Raw genomic sequence first — 14,214 nt, 5'->3', positions numbered from 1 at the left:
ATAGATAGATAGACCCTGAATAGCGGAGGTTTAGAGAAATACTTGCATATACACTTGTTTTCTCCGTCTCCAGTTGTTAGGAGCACGCATGGGCAGCATGTAGTATCAATTTTGTTTTTAAACTAGAGATTTGCACTTTAAATTACATTAAGAAATATGTAGGGCTTCTATAAAATAAGCTTGTTTATGATAGAGTGACCCATGACCATTCCTTTATACAGATGAGAGTGGCCATTTATTTGTGACTTTTACCCTTACATGTAATAAAAGGCACAAAGTTTGCCCAGGTGAAGTAACCCATAGAAACTAGTTAGATGGTTGCTATTATATAGGTGGCTAGGAAATGCCACCTGATGATTACGGGTATTACTGCACCTTTGCCAAATTAATGGGGGGCTCCCAGGCAGAACACCAAGAGCACTGTGTTTACATAATGAGCACTTATACCTGGGAAAATGCCTGGGCTCTGTATATTGTGGTGAAGAACAAATCCAGTATAAGTTTCAGTGTAGTCTTATTCGTGGCACACTAGCCCTTATAGGTTGCATGCTTAAAACTTATTATGGAGATGTCTTGCCTATTCATGCAGCACTGGACAACTTCTGGGGAAAACCGCCTTTCAGTAGAGTCCTGGAAAGCTGAAAATCAGACAAAGGCTTAAGGAAATGTTTTTTGGGCAGAACATAAAAATCTTAAATCTTCAGTTCTCTTACACTATAATATGCCCATTAGGCCACTGTTCCATTGGAATCGTTTTATGATATTTTGTTTCAGTTTGGAAAATTTGACAATATAGCAGTTCTCTATGAAGCCACATCCCTCTACCTCCATGCTGTTTGTCATTTCTGCTGTAAAGGTACTTTTTGGTGATGAGGCAGTGGTTTAGGTCTGTCACTACTTTTAAGATATAGTTGGGGCAAACAAAGTGTCTGGGGATGACTGAGAAAAGAACTTCCATTACAAGCTCCTTAGGAACACAGCCACTCTATATCTAGCTTTAGTCTCTGTTCTCAAGCTCTCTGCAAATATTTATATATATTTATACATGCAAAACTTGAATTTAAAATTCATCCCATGCGACCCATGAATAAAGAAATTCGAGAATTAACTTGCCATGACCACTGATCCCAGTGTTTCAGGTCAAATCTGAAACATCCTGTGTACCTCGGCAACTGGAAAGATTTGAGAAGTCAGGATTAAACGAGTAGAGATATATTTATGAGTGATTAATTCACATCTTGTATTTTCTTTCCCTGATTTCATTTGTTTTTTGGGCTGTCTCCAGAGAAAAATATGTGCATTTTAACAGGTTCCAAATGGAGTTTCTTTTGAGATGGGATGGGGACATTTTACCTTGCTTGAAAACATTTCCACGAAGAGCTAAACTGAATAAAGAAAATCACAGCAGGTTTCAGGAAGGTTTTATCATGGTCTGGTGAAGGCACTATGAAACAATTTCTTCTTGGATCTGCAATAAAACATAGTGTCACTGTGATTTCCAAAATAATAAGCATTTTTGTTTATATATTCTAATTCTATCAAGCCCTGGGTTAAGAAATAGTAAATTGATAATTTGTTTTTATCTACAGAGTCCTACTATGCACACACAGCTATATGGCCCATTCAGCATTATCATCATCATCATTTATTTATATAGCACCAAGTTATGGTGGCCATACACTGGCAGATTTAAGATACCAATTATGGTTCTTAAGACCGATTCGGCATCTTATCTGCCCATGTATGGCCACCTTAACTTACTGGTGCTATATGAATAAATGATGATGGTGATTATGATGATAATGATGGAGTGTTTGAAGGTTTGGAGGAAATAAAGAATCTGGTTCTGGCAGAGCGTTCTAGGGACAAACAGAAAATAGAGAGAGCTCTTCCAGTTGGGAATGGGATGAAGTAAACAGAATAGAAGACATGTATTTTTTGGGTATTTTGAGATCAAAGCTGAAATACAGGGAGGGGCTTCATTGTGAAGGGCATTAACTGTAAATGTTAGTAATCTGAATTTGATTATTTGAGAAAATAGGAAACCTTTGAAGGGAATTTGCATATTGGGGCAAATGATATGTAGTGATGAGTAAATCTGTCCCATTTCACTTTTCCGAAAAGTTCCGAAACTTCAAGAAAATTCACAAACGAAAGAAAAATTCATAAAACACATTAAAGTCTATGGGCAACATAATTGTCGTGGTTACATATTTGATGTGCCGACTTTTTTGTAGCATACATATATTAGTGTCTATGGGCAACTTTTTGTCTACAGTGATAATTTTGTAAACACGTGACAGTGTTGAAACATTTTTTATCACACGTGCGACATATTTTGTTACACTCGAAATTGAAATTGACTCGAAATTGGCGCTGTTCTGCACAACTCAAATGTTGCCTGCAAAACCAGACATGGCATAAAAATGTGCTCATCACTAATGATATGGAATGATAAGGTAGATAGCAGCAGTATATAGAAAAGACTGGAGTTGTGAAAATATATTGGAAAGCCTGCCAGGAGTAAATTGCCTGTTGCAACAAATTAGATGTTTGTTTTGCTTACTCTAGTGGGTTACTGGGCCTGGTGAATATTTGCCCATAGAGCCTCTTTTGTATTTACCTATATGAAAGAATATACTTGGTTATGAGTTTTGCTGTCAAAGCAATATTTTGAGAGAGAAGGGATCCCCAACCAGGGGCTCTTGAGCAACATGTTGCTAACTAACCCTTTGGATGCTGTTACCAGGGGGTCTCAAAGCAGGTGCTTATGTTTCAATTCCAGGCTTGAAGGCAAGCTTCAGTTGCATAAAAACCATGTGTACTGCCATCAGTAACTAGAGATGTCGCGAACTGTTCGCCGGCGAACTTGTTCGCGCGAACATCGGGTGTTCGCGCTCGCCGGAAGTTCGCGAACGTCGCGCGACGTTCGCCATTTTGGGTTCGCCATTGTTGGCGCTTTTTTTTGCCCTCTCACCCCAGACCAGCAGGTACATGGCAGCCAATCAGGAAGCTCTCCCCTGGACCACTCCCCTTCCCTATAAAAACCGAAGCCCTGCAGCGTTTTTTCACTCTGCCTGTGTGTGCTGAAGAGATAGTGTAGGGAGAGAGCTGCTGCCTGTTAGTGATTTCAGGGACAGTTGAAAGTTTGCTGGCTAGTAATCGTTTTGATACTGCTCTGTTATTGGAGGGACAGAAGTCTGCAGGGGTTTGAGGGACATTTAAGCTTAGGTAGCTTTGCTGGCTAGTAATCTACCTTCTACTGCAGTGCTCTGTATGTAGCTGCAGTGGGCAGCTGTCCTGCTTCTGATCTCATCTGCTGACTGCTGCAATAACAGTAGTCCTTGTAAGGACTGCTTTTATTTATTTTTTTGTTGTTTTACTACTACTACTACTACTACTACTATAAGAGCCCAGTGCTATTAGTCTAGCAGTGTTGGGGAGTGGGACTGGTGTGCTAATCTGCTGCTCCTAGTAGTTCAGCAGCACCAACTTTAATTTTTTTTTTTTAATATTCATTTTTTTTTTATTTTACTTTTTTTTATTTTACTACCGCTGTAGTAGTGTATAAGTTGACCTTTTAGGCATTATTTGCCCTGTAGGCATTATTTGCACACTGTTTTCTTCAACCCGCCATCGAGCTGTGTGACCTTGTTCACATTCTGTCTAAATATCCATAATATTACCGTCTCCAGAAAAAACACCGGAGTCACTTTTTTCAAGCAGCCATAATATATTTTACGTAATCCGTATCCACCGCTGTAGTAGTGTATACGTTGGCCTTGTAGGCATTATTTGCACACTGTTTTCTTCAACCCGCCATCGAGCTGTGTGACCTTGTTCCCATTCTGTCTAAATATCCATAATATTACCGTCTCCAGAAAAAACACCGGAGTCACTTTTTTCAAGCAGCATTCATATATTTTACGTAATCCGTATCCACCGCTGTAGTAGTGTATACGTTGGCCTTGTAGGCATTATTTGCACACTGTTTTCTTCAACCCGCCATCGAGCTGTGTGACCTTGTTCCCATTCTGTCTAAATATCCATAATATTACCGTCTCCAGAAAAAACACCGGAGTCACTTTTTTCAAGCAGCATTCATATATTTTACGTAATCCGTATCCACCGCTGTAGTAGTGTATACGTTGGCCTTGTAGGCATTATTTGCACACTGTTTTCTTCAACCCGCCATCGAGCTGTGTGACCTTGTTCCCATTCTGTCTAAATATCCATAATATTACCGTCTCCAGAAAAAACACCGGAGTCACTTTTTTCAAGCAGCATTCATATATTTTACGTAATCCGTATCCACCGCTGTAGTAGTGTATACGTTGGCCTTGTAGGCATTATTTGCACAGTGTTTTCTTCAACCCGCCATCGAGCTGTGTGAGCTTGTTCACATTTTGTCTAAATATTGATAATATTATCGTCTCTAGAAAAACCACTTGAGTTACTTTTTTTCAAGCAGCATTCATATATTTTACGTAATCCGTATCCACCGCTGTAGTAGTGTATACGTTGACCTTGTAGGCATTATTTGCACACTGTTTTCTTCAACCCGCCATCGAGCTGTGTGAGCTTGTTCACATTTTGTCTAAATATTGATAATATTATCGTCTCTAGAAAAACCACTTGAGTTACTTTTTTTCAAGCAGCATTCATATATTTTACGTAATCCGTATCCACCGCTGTAGTAGTGTATACGTTGACCTTGTAGGCATTATTTGCACACTGTTTTCTTCAACCCGCCATCGAGCTGTGTGAGCTTGTTCACATTTTGTCTAAATATTGATAATATTATCGTCTCTAGAAAAACCACTTGAGTTACTTTTTTTCAAGCAGCATTCATATATTTTACGTAATCCGTATCCACCGCTGTAGTAGTGTATACGTTGACCTTGTAGGCATTATTTGCACAGTGTTTTCTTCAACCCGCCATCGAGCTGTGTGAGCTTGTTCACATTTTGTCTAAATATTGATAATATTATCGTCTCTAGAAAAACCACTTGAGTTACTTTTTTTCAAGCAGCATTCATATATTTTACGTAATCCGTATCCACCGCTGTAGTAGTGTATACGTTGACCTTGTAGGCATTATTTACACACTGTTTTCTTCAACCCGCCATCGAGCTGTGTGAGCTTGTTCACATTTTGTCTAAATATTGATAATATTATCGTCTCTAGAAAAACCACTTGAGTTACTTTTTTTCAAGCAGCATTCATATATTTTACGTAATCCGTATCCACCGCTGTAGTAGTGTATACGTTGACCTTGTAGGCATTATTTGCACACTGTTTTCTTCAACCCGCCATCGAGCTGTGTGACCTTGTTCACATTTTGTCTAAATATTGATAATATTATCGTCTCTAGAAAAACCACTTGAGTTACTTTTTTTCAAGCAGCATTCATATATTTTACGTAATCCGTATCCACCGCTGTAGTAGTGTATACGTTGACTTTGTAGGCATTATTTGCACAGTGTTTTCTTCAACCCGCCATCTAGCTGTGTGTATTATCGTTTCCAGAAAAACCAACTGAGTTTTGTTGTTGTTGTTGTTTTTTTAAAAATAATGCCAGGCAAAGGCAGGCCGCCACGCAGAGGCCGTGCTAGGGGCCGTGCTGCTATGCAATCCTGTGGCCCTAGCAAATTTCCCAGTTTTAAAAAGCCAATGACCCTGAACTCCCAAAATGCTGAAGAGGTAGTTGACTGGCTTACACAGCACACCCCATCCTCTACCGTTTCTAACTTTACCACAACATCCTCCTCATCCTCCACTGCTATGGCCACCCCACGTAACACTTCCTCCACCACCGGTGCCCCTTCTTCACTGGGGTCAGAGGAGTTATTTTCCAATGAGTTTCTTGAACTGAGTAATGCGCAACCATTATTGCCAGAAGAAGATGAAGGAGATGAGGACCTTACACCAGATTTAATTCTGGCAGAGAACACGATAGAGATGGACATAATGAGTGATGAGGAGGAGGTCCCCGCTGCTGCTTCCTTCTGTGATGTGTCAGAAGAAATTGATGCATCTGAGGAGAATGATGATGAGGAGATTGATGTTTTGTGGGTGCCTAGTAGAAGAGAGCAAGAGGAGGGTAGTTCAGATGGAGAGACGGAGAGTCAGAGAGGCAGTAGGAGAATAAGACTTAGAAGAAGCAGGGAGGACAGCCCGCAGGGATCAGCAGGGCAACAACATGTATCGGCACCTGTGTTCAGCCGGCCAACGCACCCGCCATTGCCGCCAATACCGCCAACTCCGCCAACTTCTACTGTTACCGGCCAGATCGCACACTTCCAAAAAGTCAGCAGTGTGGGATTTTTTTTAATGTGTGTGCCTCTGACAAAAGCATTGTAATTTGCAATGAGTGCAGTCAGAAACTGAGCCTTGTAAGCCCAACAGCCACATAGGTACAACTTCTATGCGAAGGCACATGAGCGGCAAGCACAAAGCACTTTGGGAGCAACACCTCAAAGGCAACAGGCAAACTAAAAGCCACACTCCTTCTGGTCCAGCATCTTACTGCTCTACCTCTGCTCTCCTTGACCCGTCTGAACCACCCTCCACTACGCCTTCCACCTTGACCACCTGTTCCCATTCCCAGTCATCTGCCACCAGCCAAGTTTCTGTGAAGGCCATGTTTGAGCGTAAGAAGCCAATGTCTGACTGTCACCCCCTTGCCCGGCGTCTGACAGCTGGCTTGTCTGCACTCTTAGCCCGCCAGCTTTTACCATACCAGCTGGTGGACTCTGAGGCCTTCCGCAAATTTGTAGCAATTGGGACACCGCAGTGGAAGGTACCCAGCCGCAATTTTTTTTCTAAAAAGGGAATACCACACCTGTACCAACATGTGCAGAGCCAAGTTACCGCATCTCTGTCACTTAGTGTTGGGCCAAAGGTCCATATGACTACTGACGCATGGTCCTCCAAGCATGGTCAGGGCAGGTATGTCACCTACACTGCCCACTGGGTGAACTTGGTAATGGCTGGGAAGCAGGGAATGGGTAGCTCAACAACAACAGTGGAGTTGGTGTCACCGCCACGGATTGCACGCGGTTCTGCCACCACCTCTACTCCTCCATCGCTCTCTACCTCGTCTTCTTCTTCTTCTTACTCTGCTGCTGGGTCCTCCTTCTCCTCCTCCACACCTGTGCACCCCCAGCTCCCCTAGGCTATTCGACGTGCCAGGTACGCCGTTGTCACGCTGTCTTGGGGATGACGTGCCTGGAAAGCAAAAACCATACCGGATCTGTACTCCTGTCATCTCTGCAGTCACAGGCCGATCGGTGGCTGACCCCACACCAACTGCAGATCGGAAAAGTGGTGTGTGACAATGGAAGCAATCTGTTGGCAGCGTTGAGACTAGGCAATTTAACACATGTGCCCTGCATGGCACATGTGTTAAATTTAATAGTCCAACGTTTTGTCTCCAAGTACCCAGGATTCCAGGACGTTCTCACCCAGTCCAGAAAGGTGTCGGCCCATTTCAGACGTTCCTACACAGCCATGGCACGCCTTGCTGACATTCAGCAGCGCTACAACATGCCAGTCAGGCGTTTGATTTCTGACAGCCAGACTCGCTGGAATTCAACGCTCCTTATGTTGGAACGTCTGCTGCAACAACAAAGGGCCGTCAACGAGTACCTTTTTGAACTGGGTGGTAGGACTGGATCTGCACAGCTGGGGATTTTTTTCCCCCGTTACTGGGTGCTTATGCGCGATGCCTGCAGGCTCATGCGACCTTTTGAAGAGGTGACAAATATGGTCAGTCGCACCGAAGGCACCATCAGCGACCTAATACCCTTCGCTTTCTTCCTGGAGCGTGCCGTGCGACGAGTGACAGATGAGGCTGTAGACCAGCGTGACGAGGAGCTGGAAGCGCACGATTTCTGGTCGGAATCACCAGAACGAACCCAGGCACCTGCTGCAACGCAGGGGAGAGGTGCCAGAAGTGGAGTCAGAGGAGGAAGGTGGCTTTGTGGAGGAGGAGGAGGAGGACCAACAGGAGCAGGCTTCCCAGGGGGCTAGTGGTGACCTTTTGGGGACCCCTGGTCTTGTACGTGGCTGGGGGGAGGAGACCGTGGATGATGCAGTCCTTGATAATGAGGAAGCGGAGATGGATAGCTCTGCATCCAACCTTGTGAGAATGGGGTCTTTCATGCTGTCATGCCTGTTGAAGGACCCCCGTATCAAGAGGCTTAAGGAGAAGGACCTGTACTGGGTCGCAACGCTACTAGACCCTCGGTACAAGCATAAAGTGTCAGAAATGTTACCAACATACCACAAGTCCGAAAAGATGCGGCATTTACAAACCAGCCTGCAAAACATGTTGTACAATGCTTTTAAGGGTGATGTCACTTCAGGAACTCATCAACATTCCAGGGGCAGAGGTGCCAGTAATCCTGCCACGAGCACACCTGCAAGGACAAAGCCCTTTGGCCAGTCTGTAACGTCAGACATGCAAATGTTTTTCTGTCCAAGGCAGCGCCACAACCCTTCTGGATCCACCCTCAAAGAACGCCTCGACCGGCAGGTAGCGGACTACCTGGCATTAACTGCAGATATCGACACTCTGAGGAGCGATGAACCCCTGGACTACTGGGTGCGCAGGCTTGATCTGTGGCCAGAGCTGTCACAATTTGCCATGAACCTCTTGTCTTGCCCAGCCTCAAGTGTGCTCTCAGAAAGGACCTTCAGTGCAGCAGGAGGGATTGTAACTGAGAAGAGAACTCGCCTAGGTCACAAAAGTGTCGATTACCTGACCTTTATTAAAATGAATGAGGGGTGGATCTCGGAGGGTTACTGCACGCCGGAAGACTTGTTCTGACTTCTATGCAGCTGTCCTTCTCTTCAAGCCTCATGACTCCACACACAGCTGTCCTTTAGCGTCCTCCTCCTCCCTCCGCCACCGTTACAAACTAGGGTGCAAACCCTACTGGTTTAATTTTTTCTGGCCTCTGTGCTTCAGTGGCTGCAACCAAAAAAACTGGGCAAACAATGTCTACAAGGTCAACGTATGGCAAAAAATGACTATTTTCAGCATTTATATGGCATATTTTTTCTGGCAACTGTGCTTCAGTGGCTGCGTCCAAAAAAATGCATATTTTCTGCATTTATATGGCATAATTTTTCTGGCAACTGTGCTTCAGTGGCTGCGACCAAAAAAATGCATATTTTCTGCATTTATATGGCATAATTTTTCTGGCCTCTGTGCTTCAGTGGCTGCAACCAAAAAAATTTATATTTTCAGCATTTATATGGCATAATTTTTCTGGCCTCTGTGCTTCAGTGGCTGCAACCAAAAAAATTTATATTTTCAGCATTTATATGGCATAATTTTTCTGGCAACTGTGCTTCAGTGGCTGCGACCAAAAAAATTACTATTTTCAGCATTTATATGGCATATTTTTTCTGGCCTCTGTGCTTCAGTGGCTGCGGCCAAAAAAACTGGGCAAACAATGCCTACAAGGTCAACGACGTTGACCTTGTAGGCATTGTTTGCCCAGTTTTTTTGGCCGCAGCCACTGAAGCACAGAGGCCAGAAAAAATATGCCATATAAATGCTGAAAATAGTAATTTTTTGCCATACGTTGACTCAACGTATATGGCAAAAAATGACTATTTTCAGCATTTATATGGCATATTTTTTCTGGCAACTGTGCTTCAGTGGCTGCGACCAAAAAAATGCATATTTTCTGCATTTATATGGCATAATTTTTCTGGCCTCTGTGCTTCAGTGGCTGCAACCAAAAAAATTTATATTTTCAGCATTTATATGGCATAATTATTCTGGCAACTGTGCTTCAGTGGCTGCGACCAAAAAAATGCATATTTTCTGCATTTATATGGCATAATTTTTCTGGCCTCTGTGCTTCAGTGGCTGCAACCAAAAAAATTTATATTTTCAGCATTTATATGGCATAATTTTTCTGGCAACTGTGCTTCAGTGGCTGCGTCCAAAAAAACTGGGCAAACAATGTCTACAAGGTCAACGTATGGCGAAAAATTACTATTTTCAGCATTTATATGGCATATTTTTTCTGGCAACTGTGCTTCAGTGGCTGCGTCCAAAAAAACTGGGCAAACAATGCCTACAAGGTCAACGTATGGCAGTTGTTTAAAGAGAACAGTAGATTACTAGCCAGCAAAGCTACCTAAGCTAAAATGTCCCTCAAATCCCTGCAGACTTCTGTCCCTCCAATACAGAGCAGTATCAAGCAGATTACTAGCCAGCAAGCTTACTATCATCTGTCCCTGAAATCACTAACAGCTCTCCCCCTACACTATCTCTTCCAAGCACACACAGGCAGATTTTTCAGATACATTTTTGCCCTTGATCCCCCTCTGGCATGCCACTGTCCAGGTCGTTGCACCCTTTAAACAACTTTAAAATCATTTTTCTGGCCAGAAATGTCTTTTCTAGATGTTAAAGTTCGCCTTCCCATTGAAGTCTATGGGGTTCGCGAACCGTTCGCGAACCGCTCGCATTTTTGCGCAAGTTCGCGAATATGTTCGCGAACTTTTTTTCCGACGTTCGCTACATCCCTATCAGTAACTGTACCATAGTTGGTCTGAATGAGAGCTCGTTTATAAATCAGACCCAGACACTTTTGTGCTAAATGTTGCCTCTAGTACCTCTAGTGCCTATAAAGAGGCCTATAGGTGTCTATAGGTGTTTTTCCTGATCTGCAGGAGTTAAGTAAAGCCTACCAATTCTGCATGCACGTGAAGAGTTTGTCAATAAGTGTCAATCCCGGATGGATAGGTGACATCAGTCATGTGCCACTTTCATACTATACAAGCAACTATGCAAGCAACATGTTGTTCACCATCCACTTGCATGTTGCTGCTTGTGGCCTCAACACAGGTTATTTTTCCATTTCTTGCCAGGAGAGAAGTTTTAATTGCCTAAAACCAGGTACATTGTCAAACAAAGCCTCTTGTTAGTAGCCCATATGTCTACATTTGGGCTACTAACTAGACACTCACTCAAAGCCCTTTTTTGACACCCCTTAGACCCATTTTTTCATGCTTGTGTTGCTCTCCAACTTTTATTAAATTTGAAGGTGGGTAGAAAGGGTTAGGGAGCCCTGCTATACATGGTTTTATGTATATACAAAGCTATGGCTCATATGCCATTTACAAGTCCTTATTAAATGTGTGCTCACTACAGCTGTTGCACTATATAGTAAAGTATCCAGTAAGGGGTATGTTGATCCTCTCTGGAAGCAGCTGTGTTTAAAGTGCTTAGTGTGACATTGACTTTAAACTTTAAAAAAAATTATACAGGTATGGGACCTTTTCTCCCGACTGCTCGGGACCTGTGGTTTTCCAGATAAGGGATCTTTGTGTCATTTGTATCTTCATAACTTAAGTCTATTAAAAAATAATTTAAACATTATTTTAAACCAATAGGTTTGTTTTGCCTCCAGTAAGTATATCTTAGTTGGGATCAATACAAGGTGTTGTTATTATTATTATTATTATTATTATTATTGTTGTTATTATTATTATTATTACAGAAATAATTTTTAAACATTATTTGCTTATAATAGACTTTATGGGAGATGACATTCCCATAATCCAGAACTTTTTAGATAACTGGTTTCCAGATAACGGATCCTATCTCTGTAAATATACGTAAGAAATCAGAACTAATTAATAGTTATTAAGGCTAATAAAGGATAATAAAAGCCCTATAAAGGCAAAATACAACCTTGTTCAAAGTGAAGCATATAGGTGCCAATGTAATACCATAAGGAGTTGTGTGAATCTCTGTAAAGCCCACATTAGGGGCACATTTACTAAGCTCGAGTGAAGGATTCGAATGAAAAAAACTTCAAATTTCTAAGTATTTTTTTGGGTTCTTTGACCATCGAATAGGCTACGACCTTCGACTTCGATTCGAACGATTCGAAGTAAAAATCGTTTGACTATTAGACCATTCGATAGTCAAAGTACTGTCTCTTTAAAAAAAACTTCGACTACATACTTCGGCAGTTTAAACCTACCGAGGTACAATGTTAGCCTATGGGGACCTTCCCCATCAGTTTTCTAAGCTTTTTTTGATCTAAGTAAAATCCTCGTTCGATTCAAAGGATTTAATCGTTCGATCGACCGTTTTTTACTTTGATCGATCGATCGTAGCATTTGCGTGAAATCCTTCAATTTGATATTCGAATTCGAAGGATTTTACTTCGAGGGTCGAATCCGAGGGTTTACTAACCTTCGATATTCGACCATTAGTAAATGTGCCCCTAACCGTTTAATAGGTGCCTGGATAAATCACAGCAAGTTTGTTTATTCAATAAACCCAAGTTTTCTTGCTTGCAGGATGCCTTGCCAAATTAAGACAAATCAATTAAGGACATATCAGCATCTCCCTTGGTAGAGAATTTCATGAAAGTGAAGAAGCTGTTTATATATTGGTTGCTAAACAGTCTCAGTGGATATATCCTTTCTGCAGTTCTCACTGCCCTAGATGAATTAATTTGTATACTGACCTTGACCTCATATGTACTCTAATCATAGGTTCACCTCTGTTTTCAAAACGTTCAATCTGGAGTCCTACATAAACTGATCTAACACTAATCATTTTATCCACACATCTGACATTTTTAAGAATGAATAAAAAATATAATGAAAATATTAGCCCTATACATATAACCATTCATTGTTATAGCTACCTGACCCATATTCAGGTCTATGGGGCATAATTATTAAAAGGTCGAAGTTAAAAAAACGTTAAACTTCAAATTCAAAAAGACCAACCGAATGGAGGTCAAAGTTTTTTGGGGTCAAAGTGGGCCGAATTTGGCCTACTTCGAATCGTACAATCGTACAATCGTACTTTGATTCAAAGTTTTTTTAACTTTGACCTTCGATCTCCCAAACTCCCTCAATTGCCTCCATACAGGTTCTAGGAGGTCCCCCATAGGCTAAAACAGCACTTCGGCAGCTTTTAGGTGGCGAATAGTCAAAGTCGAAGTTTTAAAGAGACGGTACTTCCAAAAAATTCGAATTTCAACGTTTTTTCAAATTCGAATCAAAGTTGGACTATTCCCGAGTCGAAGTACATAAAAAATAGCTTGAAATTTGAAGTTTTTCAATCCGAAACTTCACCTTGACCTTAGGGGCTGATTTAGTATCATCCATGATTTATTTATATAGTACCAGCAAGTTAGACAGGGGTTTGCATAAATATATACCCAACAGGGGTCTTACAATTACTTTACAAACTAATTTACAAAACTCAAATTCTTCCCATTTTTAAGAAACCAAGAATAAATGCATTTCCACGAATGTCCGTCATTTATGAACAGATCTGAACTGAAAAAAGCACAAATAGGAAAAAGTTTCTGAAAATGTTGAGGAAACCGCAACTTTTTTCAACTAGTCGCATGATAACCATGATTTTTTCATATTGTCGCACAAAAGCCAGTGTCGAAAACACCTGAAAAACCTCAAAAACCGCAAAGCAAAGAAAGATCTTTAGTTGCTAAAGGGACCACTGTCATTGACTTCTACATGATTTTGACAAGTAGCTGGAGTATTTTCAGATTTGGAGTTGCTGCAGTTTCGTTTGATGTCATGTTTTTTTTTCTGCAACTTTTCCAGGGTTTTTGGATATAAACCCCAACCAGAAAAATTAGCAGCTAAGTAAATGCACCTTTATATGTTATCTAATGGGTGATAGAATAGGTAGAATATAAGGATGTAAAAAAAATCAGCAATTCTTTAGGGAGCATTTGAAGGTTTGGAGGAAGGGTAGAGTCTGATAGGTCCTGGAAAGGAGTTTCTTTCATGGGACAGGGCTGATTTGTACTTGTCAGCACTGCGCTCCTCTGCAGAGCACGACTATTCCCTGGATGCAAATGCTCAGTGAATAGGGCCCTGAAATATATAATTTTTAACCTAGCTATAATGCTCACCTCCAAACATTTCAGAATTTAAAAAAAGGAACATTGTAGGCCACAATGATGACCCACCTGAGCACTCCCAGTTACAGCCATACATGCCCCTAAACCCAGCTTCTTTTCGCATCCACAAATAAATATTGGGAGGTACCTAATGTTCCATATTACAATTTATTGTGTGTGACAGAGCAGTAGGATTGGGATATATGCTATATTAGAAGAAATATAAGAGGTGGTACACCAACATCCAGAGGAGCTGCAGAGGTTCAGTTATTTTAGTAGCTTATCGCTC

Source organism: Xenopus laevis, chromosome 7S, assembly GCF_017654675.1.
Source record: "Xenopus laevis strain J_2021 chromosome 7S, Xenopus_laevis_v10.1, whole genome shotgun sequence".
NCBI classification, from domain to species: domain Eukaryota; kingdom Metazoa; phylum Chordata; class Amphibia; order Anura; family Pipidae; genus Xenopus; species Xenopus laevis.
Note: the sequence above shows the minus strand (reverse complement) of the source record.